The sequence below is a fragment of the Protopterus annectens genome, chromosome 7.part0, assembly GCF_019279795.1.
Source record: "Protopterus annectens isolate FY-2018-M chromosome 7.part0, PAN1.0, whole genome shotgun sequence".
In the NCBI taxonomy this organism is placed as follows: Eukaryota; Metazoa; Chordata; order Ceratodontiformes; family Protopteridae; genus Protopterus; species Protopterus annectens.
In genome coordinates, this window is record NC_056739.1 from 1,667,111,600 (window position 1) to 1,667,128,022 (window position 16,423).

Below are 16,423 nucleotides of genomic sequence, written 5' to 3' on the forward strand. Positions count from 1 at the left end.
TACAATGACAGCACCATACTTGTACTTGTTCTGGAGTGACCTAAGTGCCTGTGTTATGTGGCGGATCCTAGCACCCGACAGGCAGCTGACAGTAACCTTCTCCTTTTTCAGCCTGGTGAGTGGAAAATCTGTGTGCCTTACTATAGAGTCTCCTATTACTAGTGTGTTGGGTATGGTGTTTTGCCTTAGGGGCTGTCGTGAGGCACACCGCTGAGGTGAATTATGTGTTTTCTGGCTTGTGTTTGGAGGTGCAGGTTGCTTGCTTGTCTGCTTTGGAGGGCACTGTTTGTTTTTCAGATTTGTACCTAGTGCCTCCAAATATGTTTTTGTTTATTTATGTGTATGTTTTGCCAGTGCTTGTTTTATTGATCCATGTGTGACTGGTGGTGTGATGCTAGTGTGTCTCTTCACCTCTTGACTGTCTGTTACAGTCATGGGTTGAGAGCGCTTAGCCTCCAGTCTGGCTGTGTATTTGAATCTCTCACAAGTGTTTGTGTCTAGAGGTAAGAGGAGAGGGTTGTCTGTATACATGAGGCAGTTGTGACATTGCCTCAGGATGCCGAATTCCACCAGATGAACTGGAGAGTACACCTGAAGTTGACCTCTGGACATGCTTGGAAAAGTAACTTTCACTTGTCTTGCGGACAATCTAGGGTCTTATGCTGTATTATAATAGTGATGTCTAGGAGATTTGGAAAATAACAGTGTTGTCTAGGAGATTTGGACAAGTGCTGATTTGGGTTATGCAAGTGCTGCAATAAGAGCAGTTGATCTGAAGCACTTGAGTTGAGGCTTGCCTAGTTCTAAGGGAAAATTTGCAGTGCGGACTTTGTGGAGCCAGGTAAAGTACACCCCAGCTAACCGGTGCTGCCCGATGCTGCTCTGTGCGCAAGACCACGCAAAAAGAGAGTTGCAGGGTTTTAAGAGAGAGAGAGATCAAAGAGTTTGGAATTGACCCAAAATGACCAATAAAACTATAGTTTCTAGGCAGTAACCATTCCTACAGGGACAGGCAGGCTGCTCAATGTTAACCACTGCCACTGGTGAACACAGAGACTCCCCTTTAGCCCAAGTAAGCACTGGCCTCCAAGAAGCTTACAAACAGTTCAGAACAGCAACTCTGTAAATGAACTTTTTTTAAATTATAGAAAGTGGGAAAATAGCAAGATTGTTTTTTTTTTGTTTAAGGATAGTAGAGACAAACAAGTAGCAAACTAGTCAGAACAGTGCAATAAATGACTCCAACATGTGTGCTAGGTCAGAGGCAGGTAAAATGCAATTTTAAGAAAAAAAAATTTAAATTAAGTGCAACACAAAAAATGCAATAAACAGGCTCTAGGTATGTTCTAAATACTGTTTCTAACACAGATATCAACTTTTGCAAGCAAGAAAACGCCGTAAAGTAGGCGGCAAGTTAGACATTGCAGACACACAAGCAAAACCAGAGGAGAAATAGAGAATAACTGAGAACTAGGTCCTCTAACTAAAACGGGCCTAGCCCTACAGAAGAATTACATGAGGACTAGGTCCTCTACGTTAAACAGGCCTAACCCGATGTAAGAGAAAACTAGGTATTTCAACTAAAAAAGTTTTTTTTTTTTTTTTTTTTTTTTTAACAGAAATAGACAGATTCAGTCACACAGGAAAATTTTCAAAGAAAATTACAAATAGGGTTACACGAGGACTAGGTCCTCTAAGTTAAATGGGCCTAGCCCTGTGTAAAGAGCTGGGTCTTCTAACTTAAATAGACCAAGTATACAACACCACACACACACACACACATATGTTCAATAAAACAGGAAAAACTTTGCAACCGCAATCCTAAATAAGACTTTAGCAGATCCCCACCAAAGACCACAACTTAACAATCAACCAGTTAACAGTAAATTAATCGACAGGAGCCCCTGTTGATTAAGAATGGCAAGACTGCCAAAACTAATGATCTAGGCAAAAAAAGCACAACTGCGCCTAACTACTGGTACACAGGATACTACTACTAAGGTCAAACAAGACCACAGGACAATTAAGGCAAAGACCTATATATATAACCAATAAATAACAGTAAATATGCAAAAAACTACTAATGAATGAAAAATTGCAAAAGACTTAGCCAGAGCCAAGAGAAGCACATCCGAACTCGTCGACACGGCAAACAAGATCTGGGGATTGCACTGGTGCACCATGGGATACCTGCTTAGCCACGAGCCAACCAGAAGTCTTCAAGCTTGAAAATCCTTCGAGTCAGTGCAGAGGATTGGCTCCGAACCCATATGTAAAAATGAAGGTGAGATTGGACTACCTAACATGTAAGGTTTTCCATGTGCCCAACAGTTTGGTAAGTCGCTGTTTACTTTTCAAATGCTGTCACCCTTTTCTTTTCCTAAAGTCCTGCAATAAACCCTGAATTGTATTAAATAGATTAAACTAAAACAAGCCATACCTGGCCAATGGACAGCTTAGATTAATTACAATAATTTTGGTCAAGAACTGATAATTTAGTTAATTGACTAACTAAACAAATATAATATTAGCCACAGAGGCATTTATATTTTTTCCTTTGTTTGACTGTTGTCAGGGGATCTTCAAACTATCTAAAGTATTTTTATGTCATAACATTACAAGTCTTTCCCAAAACAGGTTCATGAAGAACAAACAAGGCAAATTCCCTTCAAATAGATGCATAATAGCATTAATATCACAATAATAATAATTAATATAATATTATTATAATATAATACAATAAAATATAACAATATAATAATCCCCCTGTATGAAATAATACCCCCCTGTAATACTAATCAACAGATTCAGCTGCTAAATGCTTTATCCCATGCATGGCTCCCCTCAAATTAACTATGGTATGATTACAGTATTCTCAACAGGGGTACTATATAAGTATCAACCATTAGATGGCTAAGGCCAGTCTATAACCAAATGGGATATGTTATTTTGAGCACAAAAAAAATTGGCTAGGCTTTAAATAGCCTGCAAGGGAGGCTAGCCTAAGACTTATGTATGAACTTATTAAAGTAACTCTATTAACTCTGGTTACAGATTGCTTCATTTTGACTTGTTAATTGACCCATAACAGACTTAAGAACGTTTATTAATCAATTGCTATACAAAGAATCTCTCTAAGCTGATCAATGATATATAAACTGCAAATTTCCAAGAACCCACAGACTTTTGCAAGTCCGTTGTGGCATGCTACCAGTTCACATTACATGTTAGAATGCATAAATTGTGGACTACACTCACAGATGACTTACCTTCTGAATGTAAAAAAATCTTATAATGCTGTTCCTGTTGACTATAGCAGATATACAACCTGGTGCTAATATCAGCACATGTTTCCTGGTCTTCCTGATTCAAGGACATATTTATCTTCAAGTGTGCAATAATAACATAGGTTCATAGGTAGGTACTAGGCTGTTAGCCCTAGGGCCTATATAAGCCTAGCCAAAAAGGTACCCTGGCTTTTGCCACCCAAGAAAATTATTTTCATGTGCCCCTGTCGAGGAGAGCCACAAAAGTGATCCCTGGGGTGAATTTCCTATTTCCCATCCAATCATCAAGATTTTTCTTGAACAGTGCTAATGAGGAGCTCTGTTTGAAATAGATAGGTAGTCTGTTCCAGAGTGTGGGAAGTCTCTGGGACAGGAATCTATCCCTCCAGCATGTTCTCTTTATTGTAGTGACAAGATTTAGGTACCTAGAACATGTAGCTCGGAGGGATTGTGATTTCTTTAAGTGGAGCATGTCCAACAGCTCTGGGTTTGACATAGCTTTGTATGTTAGGCAGAGATCACCTCTGAGTAGGCTATATGCGACGGAGTAAAGCTGGAGTTTTATGAGACAGTCTGCGTAGGGCATCTGCTTGAGGTCAGTAATCCTCTTTGTGAGGTATTTCTGTGGCCTTTTCAGTTGTTGTAGATGTCTTGTGAGGTACATACCAAAAGGGGCGTTGTACTCTATAATGGGTCTAATGAGTGATGAGAAGAAGTGAACAATGATCTCTTTTTTTCTGGATGAGAAACCTTTTGTGATGAGATGAGCCACGTAGAAGGACTTCCTGACCACTGTGGTGATGTGATTATCAAAGTAGAGACTACTGTCCACCTGTGTCCCAAGGTCTCTTATTACACTTTCGGCGTTATGTAGACTACCACTTATGTGGTAGTTCATGGGTACAGAGTTTTTACCAAAGGGGATGACAATACACTTTTTGGCATTGAGCTTAAGGCCATGGCTTTGATACCAGGCATCTGTCTCAGTGAGGCCCTTTTGTAGTATGTCCACATCATTAGGAGTTTTGATTATGGCTACTAGTTTGCAGTCATCTGCAAAGTTTGTTAGCCAAAGACCTTCTGTGTTAGCCTGTACTTCAGAGAAGTAGATACCAAACATGAGAGGACCCAGGACTGAACCCTGTGGTACTCCACTTGTCACTGGTCTGAAGTCGGATTTGGAGTTTAGTGAGCTTATCTATAATTCCAGAGTGGGGGATGGTGTCAAACACCTTGGCGAGATCTAGATAAGCTGTGTGAACCACCTTACCCTCATCTATGGCTTTGGTGACTGCTTCAAAGAAGTCAGTCAGGTTTAGGAGACATGATCTGCTTTTTACAAACCCAAACTGGGTTGGGTCCAGAGTTTGGAGATTACCAATGTCTTTGTTTATGAGTTCCATGATGATACGTTCCATGGCCTTACAGACCAGGATCATCAGGCTAATGGGGTGGTAGTTCCCGGGGTCCATCGTGGCTCCCCATTATGGAGTGGGATAACCGTCACGGTGCGTCATTCAGTGGGCAAAAAGCCTGAGGTGAGGCTATGATTGAACATTGTACTTAGATAGGGTGCCAGTTCATTCTGTAGTTCATGTAGAACACAGCCTGGGATGTTGTCAGGTCCCATGGATGCTGTGTTCTTAGCTTTGGAGAGTGTGTTTTTCACCTGTGCAGCCGTGATTACAGTAACATTGCATTCTTCCGGTATAGAGATTGGCTTTTTAGGGGGTGAGAGGGGGGTAAAGTTAGCACTGAACCTATCTGCCAGGATGTTGGCAATATCAGTTGGTTCTGTATATTTAGTGCCATTGTGCTGTAACTCGGAGAAGATCTGAGTGTTGCCATTGAGATTCTTGACATAGCTATAGAATGCTTTCTGGTTGTCACTTAGGGAAAGAGAAAATCTACCTTAATTTAGCTTTCTACTGAACATTTAACTTCGGAGTTTAATTGTCAGATACCGTTCATTTATATATCAAACATTACTGCTGATCTAAGCTGAGAATATTGCTAGTATTACGTGATTCTCCTATATGTATTTCCTTTCAGAGTTTTATTATGATCATCTGTTTACTTCTTTGTCTATGAAAAGTGATTTAGCCCTTGGATTTCTGGTACACCCTCTTGTTTCTCCTCTAAAATGACAGAAGACTGTGTGGGCATGAAACTATTAAACATGCAAAATATAGTTAACAAGTAATGTTATCCAATAATCAGAAATGAAGAAGCTTATTTTCAGTTAAACTATTCCATAGCCAAAATGTAGTTATCAAGTAATGCCATACAGTGATCAGACACGGAGAAGCTGATCTGTAAGAACTTTGGTCCCAGCATCTTCACAGTGGTGATGGCAGCACAGAACAAACAGGACCACAAACCACAAACATATGACTTGAAATGCAACTCTGAAAGATTAATAACTACACAGTACCCTTTCCTCATTTAGTATCTCTGTCTTTACCATGAAATCCACCCACAAAAGTGAGCCAGAAGCACAAATAACGCACATGAAAGTATAACACGGCTAGGGAAAGCGAAACAAAGATCCAGATAATTGTAATTGCAAGGTCCTTAAACTCACTGTTCTGAATATATGTCATGCAATCCTGATTGAAACAGGATAATAAAGCTTAGTTCACCCAGCTTTGACTGTACAATCTTAAAATATTGTGCAATATATTTACATGGAATCTACATCCAAGAAAAATATCTAACCACTTGTCAACTATCTCTTCCTCTGTCATATGAGCACTGTAACATCAGGTACCTAAATAATTTGTATTATGTGCAATACATATTTTTTAAGTGCATTCATATATAAATGTATACACACTACCAACTGGGATCACATCATAATTAAAATTGGCCTGGATTTAGAGAAATAAGAAAAGAGTCCTAAAAAAATTCAAGAAAAATGGTATGACAAATGACACTATCCATGATACAGTATATCAAACTGTTCTGTAATCTTTCTAAATGAATACAGAAATCAGATACATTACAAAACAGAGTCAGTTGATCCATCACTGTCAGGATGGTGTTTTACCACAGAATACAAACTGTATAAAAATATGGATATTTTTATTTCTGATCATATACCAACATTACAGTGATATGTCTTAACTATATGCTATTTATCCATCATGAACAGAAGTCATATACTCACTCTTTACTTAATATGCATAATACAGAACTTTGCAAATTGCTGCTTGCATACAGGCCAACATCTGGTGCATAATTATACAGGGGTAAATCATGTTAGAAAATTAATAACAAGAATTGCAGTAAAAGTCAGCATGCCATTACAGAACATATATAGACTGCAATTTGATCTATATCAGGAAGAAGCAACTTGTTGCCCTTGTTATATATTGTGTGTGTGTGTGTGTGTGTGTGTGTGTGTGTATATACATGCACACACACAACAGTTGAGGGGCTGGTATGCTACACTGAAAGAAAATATCATGTGTGCATGTGTGTGTGTGTGTCTATCTGTGTGATAATTACTTAACAGCCTCGTAAAACAGAAGTTATGCATCTATTCCACATATAGAGTAAATATCATGGAACTTTGCAAAGTATCACTGTGCAATGGAAATAAAGCTGCAGCATGATATATTTTCACCCATTTCATTTTATAACAGGTGTAAAGCATTGACCTACATGGACTTTTTTTCAGCTTCCGGCTCAGTTCAGTAGTGCTGTCCGTTTAAATGACTCCCCCAATGTTACACTATGGACAAGTGGGGGATAAAGGAATAACATGCTGGATTGTAGGAAGCAGCTCATTAAGACAGAAGTGCCTTAAACCTCTTTGCTTATGACCTTATAGTCTTGAAATGTAAATAACTGGAAAATATTAATGAAATCAAAACCACAAAAAAAGCCTTACACCACATCATGATGGAACTGCAGGAAAGCATCTCCTTAATCCCTGTAGACCTTTTTAAGTAAGCATCGAGGACAGATGGTCCCTCTTTAATGTATTTGGTTGCAATGAAGACAGATACACCTCCACCTTTGGTTCCTTTATGCTCATTTTGAGGTATGAATATGTGGAAGGCAGTGTTTTCTTGCATGCCTGGGGTGCTCTCAGCAGCGTTGAACCATGCCTCGGTACTGTACAGATGATGTCATCCTCCAGGGTGAGGAGTGCTTCCAGGGAGTGTAGTTTCGTGTTTAAACTCCTAGCATTAAGCATCATGACCCTGAGTTTGTCTCGATTAGATTTTGTTACGCTGGAATATTTGTTGTTTTGACATTGCCTAAAAAAAGGCACTATGGGGAGGCAAGGGCCTTTGCCAATATCAGAAAGCCTAGGGGGGACAGGTGCATACCATCTCTGTCAAAGCAGCGAGGTCTGTCTACCATATCCTCCCAAGCTGACAAATACTGGATCTCCCTGGGCTGACACCAGAAGCTGAGCCAATTGTTGATGTCAATTATTTTTTTGTTTATATTGTGGCATCATCCCAGGTGATTGTAGGATACTGCTTAGGGCTAGGGACATACCTGTATGGGACACACAACCAGAATGTTCTGTCATATCTCTCTTCGTATAGTCCAGAGAGGTACATCTTAAGTCATTCACTCCAACATGGACTATGACAGTCATAATGGTACTTGTTGAGAGACTTAAGTGCCAGGATCTGACAGATCATGAATGCACTCAACAGATAGCTAACCATGAACTTGTTGTCCAATGAAGTGAGGGGGACATCAGTGTGTCTCACTATGGAGTTGCCTATGACCAAGACATTTGATGGGTTTTTCCTTGGGGGCTTTTTTGTTGAGATCCAGGAGTGTGTGTTGATATGTGTAGTGGTTTCTTTATGTTTAGTGGTAGTATGAGTTTGGAAGTCTCTGTTCCTTTGGTAGACTTTTAGTGAGTACCTCCTAGTATGTGGGTTTATGTCGCATGACCTTATTTTGTATGAGAGGTGTCTAGTTTGTTTTGACATGAGAGAATCAACTCCAATTCCAGTGTATTTGCATGTCTCACAGAGGGTGTTAACTTACTTTAGGAGTAAACAGTGGTCAGTAAACATGAAACAATCGCTATGGGAAACTGCCCATCCATTGTCACAGGATTTTTGTATTTGGGAAGGAAGTGGGCTAACTGGACTTAGTCACAAACAGCAAAAATGAAGCAGCAATTCAATTAAATACAGTTAATGTGCAGTGCTGCTTAAAATATACTTATTTTTTAAATTTTATCAGTGGATGCCTTGGATTTCAGTGCAGTCACACTCCAGACCTCTGGCTAAAGTTGTCAAACATTGAGCAGCTCTAGTAAAATTAGTGCAGACCAGAGCAAATGTGAGACTTATATACAGGCAAATTTAAACCATTTTAACACAACTACCAATGGGAAAACCCCAAACTGAGCCTTTCTCCAGCACTCCCCAATGAAGATGGGTCCTGAGTTACACACTTCTGCCACAAAGGTGCATGGAGGCCCTCTTAATGTAAGATGTCTGGTCTAAGAGCACACTGATACCATACAGTCTAGAATCAGCAAGTCTTAATCTAGCCTATGCTATGTAAGGCAAGGACACAATTTCTAAATGGGAAGGAGTAAGGGAGAGTCATTTAAAGGTCAAAGTGAGTGTGTTTAGTAGCATACTATTAGATGACGGTGCAGTGGTGCAGCGGTAGCATTGTTGCCTCACAGCAAGAGGTTCTCTGGTTGAATTCTTGGCTGGTGTGCCTTCTGTGTGGAGTCTGCATGTCCTCCCTGCATTCATGTGGGCTTCCTCCAGGTACTCCAGTTTCCTTCCACATTACAACAATATGCGTCTGGAGCATTTCTCTCCAGTCCTCTGCTGAAAATTGGCTTTGTTCCAAGTCAGACTTTCCCAATTAACAAATGTCAAATAAATAAAATAAAAAAATGACCTGCAATGGAACCACCCTCTGCACAAACTGGCAGCTCTTCGAGCATCTGTGAACAGTGGGAGACTATGGACAGCATTTCCGATACAAAGATTTTAAACTGGAGAGGTTTGCTTATATGCAAGCAAGAGGAAACATTTTTGCTCGATCCGCAGATGTGAAGCTTTTATGCAAGCAGAATGAAAGACTTTTTATAAAGATAAACCCTCAGGCCAATCAGATAAAAACACAATAAACTACCAACCAGTAGTTCACACCTTGGATGGGTTGAATTTAGCTCTCTGCACCATCAGAGTGCAAAATAACCCTTTCAATGTAAAACAAACTGGCTTTGAGCTCAAGTGCAGTGACAAATGTTTTACAACAGAAGAATTCCTGCAATTTCAGGAAACCTTGGAAATAAGTTCACTAACCTAAGAAATGTTCACAACAAACAAAAACTTTGTAAAACTTAGAAATATTTTGGCAGACTCTCTCAGAACAGCTTTTGCGGTATCAGAGGAGGTTAGAAAATATCAGAATATTGTTAAACAACCTAAGAGCAGTACAGTAACAAACAGATGGATCTTCTTTAACAACTACAGGCTGAAAACAGTGCAAAATCAGCCAAATAAATAAATGCAGCACAAAAGTGTTAACTATCACTGAAACAGAGCAAATGCAAAAAAAATATACTTATATCAGCTTCATAGGCATGATTTGATAAGCAGTTTAAGTTTTGCAGTCACAGGTCAGGCACAAGTAAGCTCTGATTAAATGAGCCAGGTACCACTAACGTAGTACCTCTGACCACACTGATCCTCTTTCCTTGCCAATGCTTTGCTAAGTATACAAAGTTGAGCAACATATCAGTGTTAAATGTTAAAAAAATAAATAAATTGTAAAGCCCTCCCAGCAACAGGCCTCCGTGGTCCAGAGAGGTCATCATACCACTGTACTCGGCCCTCATCAGACCCATGATAGTGTACAATGCCCCTTTTGGTATGTACCTGACCAGACACATGAAGCAACTGGAATGTCCACAGAGGTTCCTTACAAAAAGAACACATGGAGTAAACACAATGCCCTATGCTGATCATCTTAAGACCCTGTCTCTTTACTCGGTATCAGACTTCTAAGAGGTGATCTTTGCTTGACATACAAGGTATCCCTGGACCCTGTTTTGATGAACCTTTTGCACATCTGCAATACAAACATCATCAGAACTACTATATTTTGCTTGCAACATAAATAGGACATGTTGGAGAGACAGATATGTTTATCAGAGAATTCCCATTCTGTGGAAAAGGCTCTCCATCCATGTGAAGAAGAGCTCCTCTCTATCCCTTTTTAAGCGCAACTTGGACCAGCAAATGGGTAGACAGAAATTCACCCCTGGTCAGACTCCTATGTCACTGATGGACAGAGGCAGTCAGGAAATCCCCACCTACATACATCAAATTTTGGGTCAAATTTGGGTTGCACGGCTGGGCTTATAAGTAACCTAGTGGTCATTAGCCTAGTATACACCTATGGGCCTATGTGGTGCAGGCAACCCTGTTAACACAACCACACTACCCTCACACACACTAAATCTGTCAAGCTTCTGCTAATAGGATTTTACAGCACCAGATTCCCTTAATGCTATATTACAAAAATGATCATCACTCCACTATCATGTGTGATATCTGTTTATAAGTCTTCACTAGGAATGGTGGCTGAGCAAAGTAGGATACAGCTACATAGTAAGGTATACCAAACAGCTATTGCCACTTTGTTGTGAAACATTACCATACTGTACAGTGATTTCCCTGCCTGGAACAGTAGTATGATTTGTACATCTGTGTGCTATCCAAATCTATGTGCCACTTGCAGATTATTATTATTATTACTATTATTACTACTACTATTATTATTATTATTATTGTTATTATGCCACTGTTCATTACTGCAATCCATTTTGTGTGAACTATGGCAATGAATGTAGGCACAGGAACCTTAGTGTGTCAAGTACATTTATGTAATTATACATTATAAGTATGAAGCAGGGTATGACATTTATTTCTCACACAGATATTGTTCAGTGTTTCATTTAGTAATTGAGAACCCAATGGCAAAATCTTCTGTCATTACAGACAGAGTAGATATATCATAAATAACTTATTGTTTCTTGACAAGTTATCATCACCCCCCCCCCATTTTTCTACAAGGGACAGGGTGTTGTATTAACTGTTGCCACTTCAGCCCGATGCGCTATCCTAGCTTCTTCAACAGCCACGCCAAACCATCACATGTTTTCTGCTATGCAATCCATCCATTTCTCTGCTGGTCACCATTATCTCCTCTTATATTCTTTCTATGCCTCTGAAATCATCTTCACTGAATCATCTTCAGCAATCCCATCACGGGATTAAACTACAACAATCTGTTTTCCTTGACCTTCTTTGCAACTGGTGCCACCTTGGCCTCTTTTCTGATGTCATCACCTGTTAATCTGTCCCACAATGTGCATCCCCCACCTGTCTCAGGCAGTCCATCTCTACAACCCCCAGACTCTCCACCTGCCGTTCCCCACTACCCTGACCTCTGTACCACACTCATCATGCCAGACCTCCACACACTCTGCTTCTTAGCTTCTCAGAAAATTCTCTCCCACACACTACCATTAACACTCTGCACTAGCTGGATCCAGCCCCTCAGACTCTAACTTTGCCCCCTTCACCCAGCTATCCCCTCTCTTCAACCACTCCTCCCAGACCCCCTAATCAGTCATCCCACCCCATCTCGGTCCTCAGCTTAATACCTGACAAAGGGCTCCTGGTAATTTGAAAGCTCACATGACTATAAAACCTGTATAGCCCTCTAAAAGCTATGACATAACCCTTACTTTCCAGTATTTTATGTTTGCTGGCAAGCACAGCATTTCTACCTTTTTTCTGATTCCCACTATACAAATTGTTTTGCAGTCCATGTGCAGAATATGCAGGACATTTCTTCTAATGTACCTTTTTATCAAGTGCATATTCAGCACTGCAGTGGGAATTAGATGTTTCTTTCAGCCTAATCTAAGATCTGAAATACATTTCTGTGAAGTATCAAACAATAGGGACAATATTTAAGTACAATATTTAACTCCGGATTCTATGTGCAGTGGAACTTGTATGGTTTGTTGAAAGCCAACTTCATGAATCTTATGTATTTATTTATTTTATTTTTGACAATAAAGTCACCAGCACTCCAAACCTGCTGTATCCCTTTCAGAGAGATGCACTGATCCTCGAGTTGATTCTTATTAAGGGAGGAGAGATATAAGAAATCTCTTCTTGAATGGGAGATGGTGAAGGCATGAAATCCAGCCAGAGGAAAATAAATTATTTAATGTTTGCTTAGGGCAAGTTTACATTAATATTCTTTTGAATAATGTACCTACCACTGTTGGTCTTTGCAATACCAATCTTCACAAAGACTGATTTTATATATGCATACGGGTCTGCTTCAAAACATTGAACTCTTATAACACTGAAACGCAAATAACTGAGACCATAACATCGAAAATCTAAAACACTGAAAACCCAAAACAAAGAAAACTCAGAACACTGAAACTTTGCATTGTAAGATTGAAAACTACAAAGCAAATGTAAATAACATCCCCTCCATGTATAACAACAAACTAATAAATACACTTTTTACTACATTTCTGCATGGGCCAAGCCCCCCCTGCAAATTAAATATACAAAGTCCAAGATCACACTACAGTGGGAAAAAAGTTAACTTCCTAACCTCACTGTATTGCGATCACCACACAGAATGTAAACATAATGTCTAAATCACTTACCTGTATGGTCTAAAAACGCATACAGATTGGCAAAATAAACACTTTTTCCCCTACTCACTTCTCCCAGCACTTCTCAGAACACTAACTTAACTTCCATGAAAGAAACACATCCATATGCTTACATTCTGTATGATGATCATGTTACAGTGTGGTTAGGAAATTAACTTTTACACTGTAGTGTGATCTAGGAGTTGGTATATGTAATTTATTGGGGGGGGGGTGCAGGGGGACTTGCCCCCCTGCAGAAATGTAGTACAAAGTGTGTTTCTTATTTTGGTGTTGTTATAGGTGGAGGGGATGTTATTTACATGTGCGTTGTAGTTTTCTATATTATGATGCACACTTTCAGTGTTCTGAGTTTTCAGTGTTTTGGGTTTTTGATGTTATGGTCTCAGTGTTTTGAATTTCAATGTTATGAGACTTCAATGTTTTGAAGTAGACCCATACAAACACATGTAAACTATATATATATATATATATATATATATATATATATATATATATATATATATATACACATATATATATATATATATATATATACATATCTCACACATATTGTGATACATACCTCTCAACCTCTTAGAGCAAGAAATTTGGACAAAGACCCAAAATAAGGGCATATTTTAAATATTGCTCTTACAAATTTAGAAAGTTGAAAGCATAGCAGATTTTGCGTTAGCGTGAATTTTCTGAAAGGTATGAAGTCTGAAACTCATTATTTTCTGACTTTAATATTTAATGATTTGCCAGAAAATCACAAAATTTTATAAAAAATGGACTGAAAATATGAATTAAACATCTGGATATTCTGCAAAAACTTGTACAGTTCAGAGGTATGATTGTCATATCTTATGCCTCTGAATATTTAGCATTACTGAATTACACTGCTGCATGTCAAAAAGTACAGTTTTGTACCTACCATAAATGTAGATGTTCGAGGATTCCATTGCTGCAGTCCTGACTATTGGGGTATAGTCCGCGTCCAGTCGGCCCGAATACCAGAGTATAAGGCTGACGTCGGTCAGGGCGCATTAGACTGACGTCAGTACGTCAGGGTACTAATGCGCATGACCGACGCCATATCCTCAGTCTTTTCTTGCCCCAGATGTCAGAAGACCCTAAAAAGACAAGTCCCAAAAAACCTGCACCAAAAACATGTACAATATATACAACAATATATACAAAAATATAAGCATGTAAACTCACCTACACAACCACCCCTAAATACAGAGGGGAAGGAGGGAGGGTAAATTGGACTGCAGCAATGGAATCCTCGAACATCTACATTTATGGTAGGTACAAAACTGTACTATGTTCTTCGTCTTCCATTGCTGCAGTCCTGACTATTGGGTAGAATCCCAAAGCAGAGGTAAGGGAGGCTGGCAAATTATAAAGAAGTAGGAGCTGACAACATGCCTTGTAAAACAGCTGTGGCAAAACCAGCCCTAGACTTAGAGTAGATAGGAAGGTGATAATGCCTAGAGAAAGTATGCACTGAACTCCAAGTAGCTGCTTCCAGAATATCCTTAGTTGCCACCCCCCTTAGAAATGCTGTTGAAGTGGCAGTAGCCCTAGTGGAATGAGGCCTAATCCCAGCTGGAATCTCCTTGCCATGATGGGAATAACAAAATGCAATGCAAAAGCCAATCCACCTAGAAATAGTTTGTTTTGACACAGGCTTGCCCTGAGAACTCAAAGCAAAAGAAACAAACAACTGCTGAGACTGCCTAAAATCCTTAGTCCTGCTTAAATAATAACGCAATTGCCTGTGTACATCTAAAGTGTGCAAAATCTTTTCCCCTTTATTTTGAGGATCTGCAAGAAACGTAGGCAAATGAATAGTTTGGTTTAAAGCCACACTAGAAACCACCTTAGGCATAAAAGAAGGATTAGTACGTAATGATACCCTATCCTTATGGAAAATCAAAAAGGGCTCTACTGCCATAAGGGCCTGCAACTCAGACACCCTTCTTGCAGAAGTAATAGCCAACAGAAAAGCAGTCTTCCATGACAAATATTTCAATTCAGCAGTAGCTGCAGGCTCAAAAGGTTGTAGAGTAAGTTTTTCCAACACAAAATTGAGATCCCAAGCAGGAGTAGGAGCTCTACGTGGGGTCTTATATTCTTTGCCCCTCTAAGAAACTGCTTGAACAAAGGATGCGAAAACAAAGGTGGGTCACAATCATAGTGAGCTGAAATTGCTGCAGCATGAATCTTTATGGAAGAGAAGGACAAACCTTTGTCCAATAATTCAGTAAGATATTGAAGAGCCACACTCAAATTAGGCTCAGAAATCTCCAAATTCTTTGCTGTACTCCAAAATAAAAATCTCTTCCATTTTTCTGCATACACTTTCCTTGTACTAGGTCTTCTAGCTTCCATAATCACATTTAAAACTTGTTGAGGAAGTTGAGACCTGCTGTGTTTCAACACAGAATATGCCAAGCTGTTAGATGAAGAGAGTGTAGCTTGACATTGAGCAGATGACCGTCCTTCTGAGATAACAGATGAGGAATCAGAGGTAAAGGCCATGGAGGCTTCTTTACCAGACTCCGTAGTAGAGGATACCAGTGTTGCCGAGGCCAATCTGGAGCTATCAAAATCATCCTTGGCCTGTCTTGTCTGACCTTTAACAGTACCTTTGGAAGAAGAGGTAGAGGTGGAAAGGCATACACATGAAGGTTTTTCCAACTGAAAGACAGAGCATCCACTTTCCAAGCCGTGTGATGAAACCCCTTTGTGCAATACTTTGGCAGCTGGTGGTTTAGTGGAGAAGCGAACAGATCTATGTCTGGAGTTCCCCATGACACTGTCAGTTTCTGAAATACATGAAGATCCAGTTTCCACTGTGGGGATCCATGATTTGTCTGCTTAACACATCCGCTAAGGAGTTCTGTGCTCCTGGCAGAAACCTTGCCTGAAGAGTTAGTTGCAGGCTTAGCGCAGTCTCCCATAAAATCATTGCTTGCCTGCATAGAGGATAAGAATGTGTTCCCCCTTGCTTGTTGATGTACCACATGACAGTTGTGTTGTCTGTTAGAATCAACACCTGCCCTGGAAGAAGTAACTCCTTGAAAGCCATTAATGCAAACTGGACTGCTAACATCTCTTTCATGTTGATATGTAGATGCTGTAGTCTGGCAGGCCACTTGTCTTGTATCCACTTCCCATTTAGATGAGCTCCCCAAGCAATGTCCGAGGCATCTGTCGTTAAGATCTGACTTGCCTCTGGCCGGGTCACAGAGAGTCCCTTGTTTAGGTGACATTCCTGAGCCCACCACAAGAATTCGTTTTGAAGGCAAGGTATTATTTGAGTGACAGTGTCCAAATCCTGGCAGTGCTGTGTCCATACATTTTTGAGATACCATTGTAACTTCCTCATATGCAGTTTGGCATTGGGAAGCACCAGAATACAAGATGC

The 16,423-nt window shown here is 39.8% G+C and overlaps 1 protein-coding gene across 1 annotated transcript in view; it reads right to left on the reverse strand.

The window, feature by feature from the left end:
- Positions 1-16,423, reverse strand: part of CACNA2D2 (calcium voltage-gated channel auxiliary subunit alpha2delta 2) — a 5,241,953-nt gene that overhangs the window by 4,984,776 nt on the left and 240,754 nt on the right. The gene's annotated exons all lie outside the window — the stretch shown is intronic.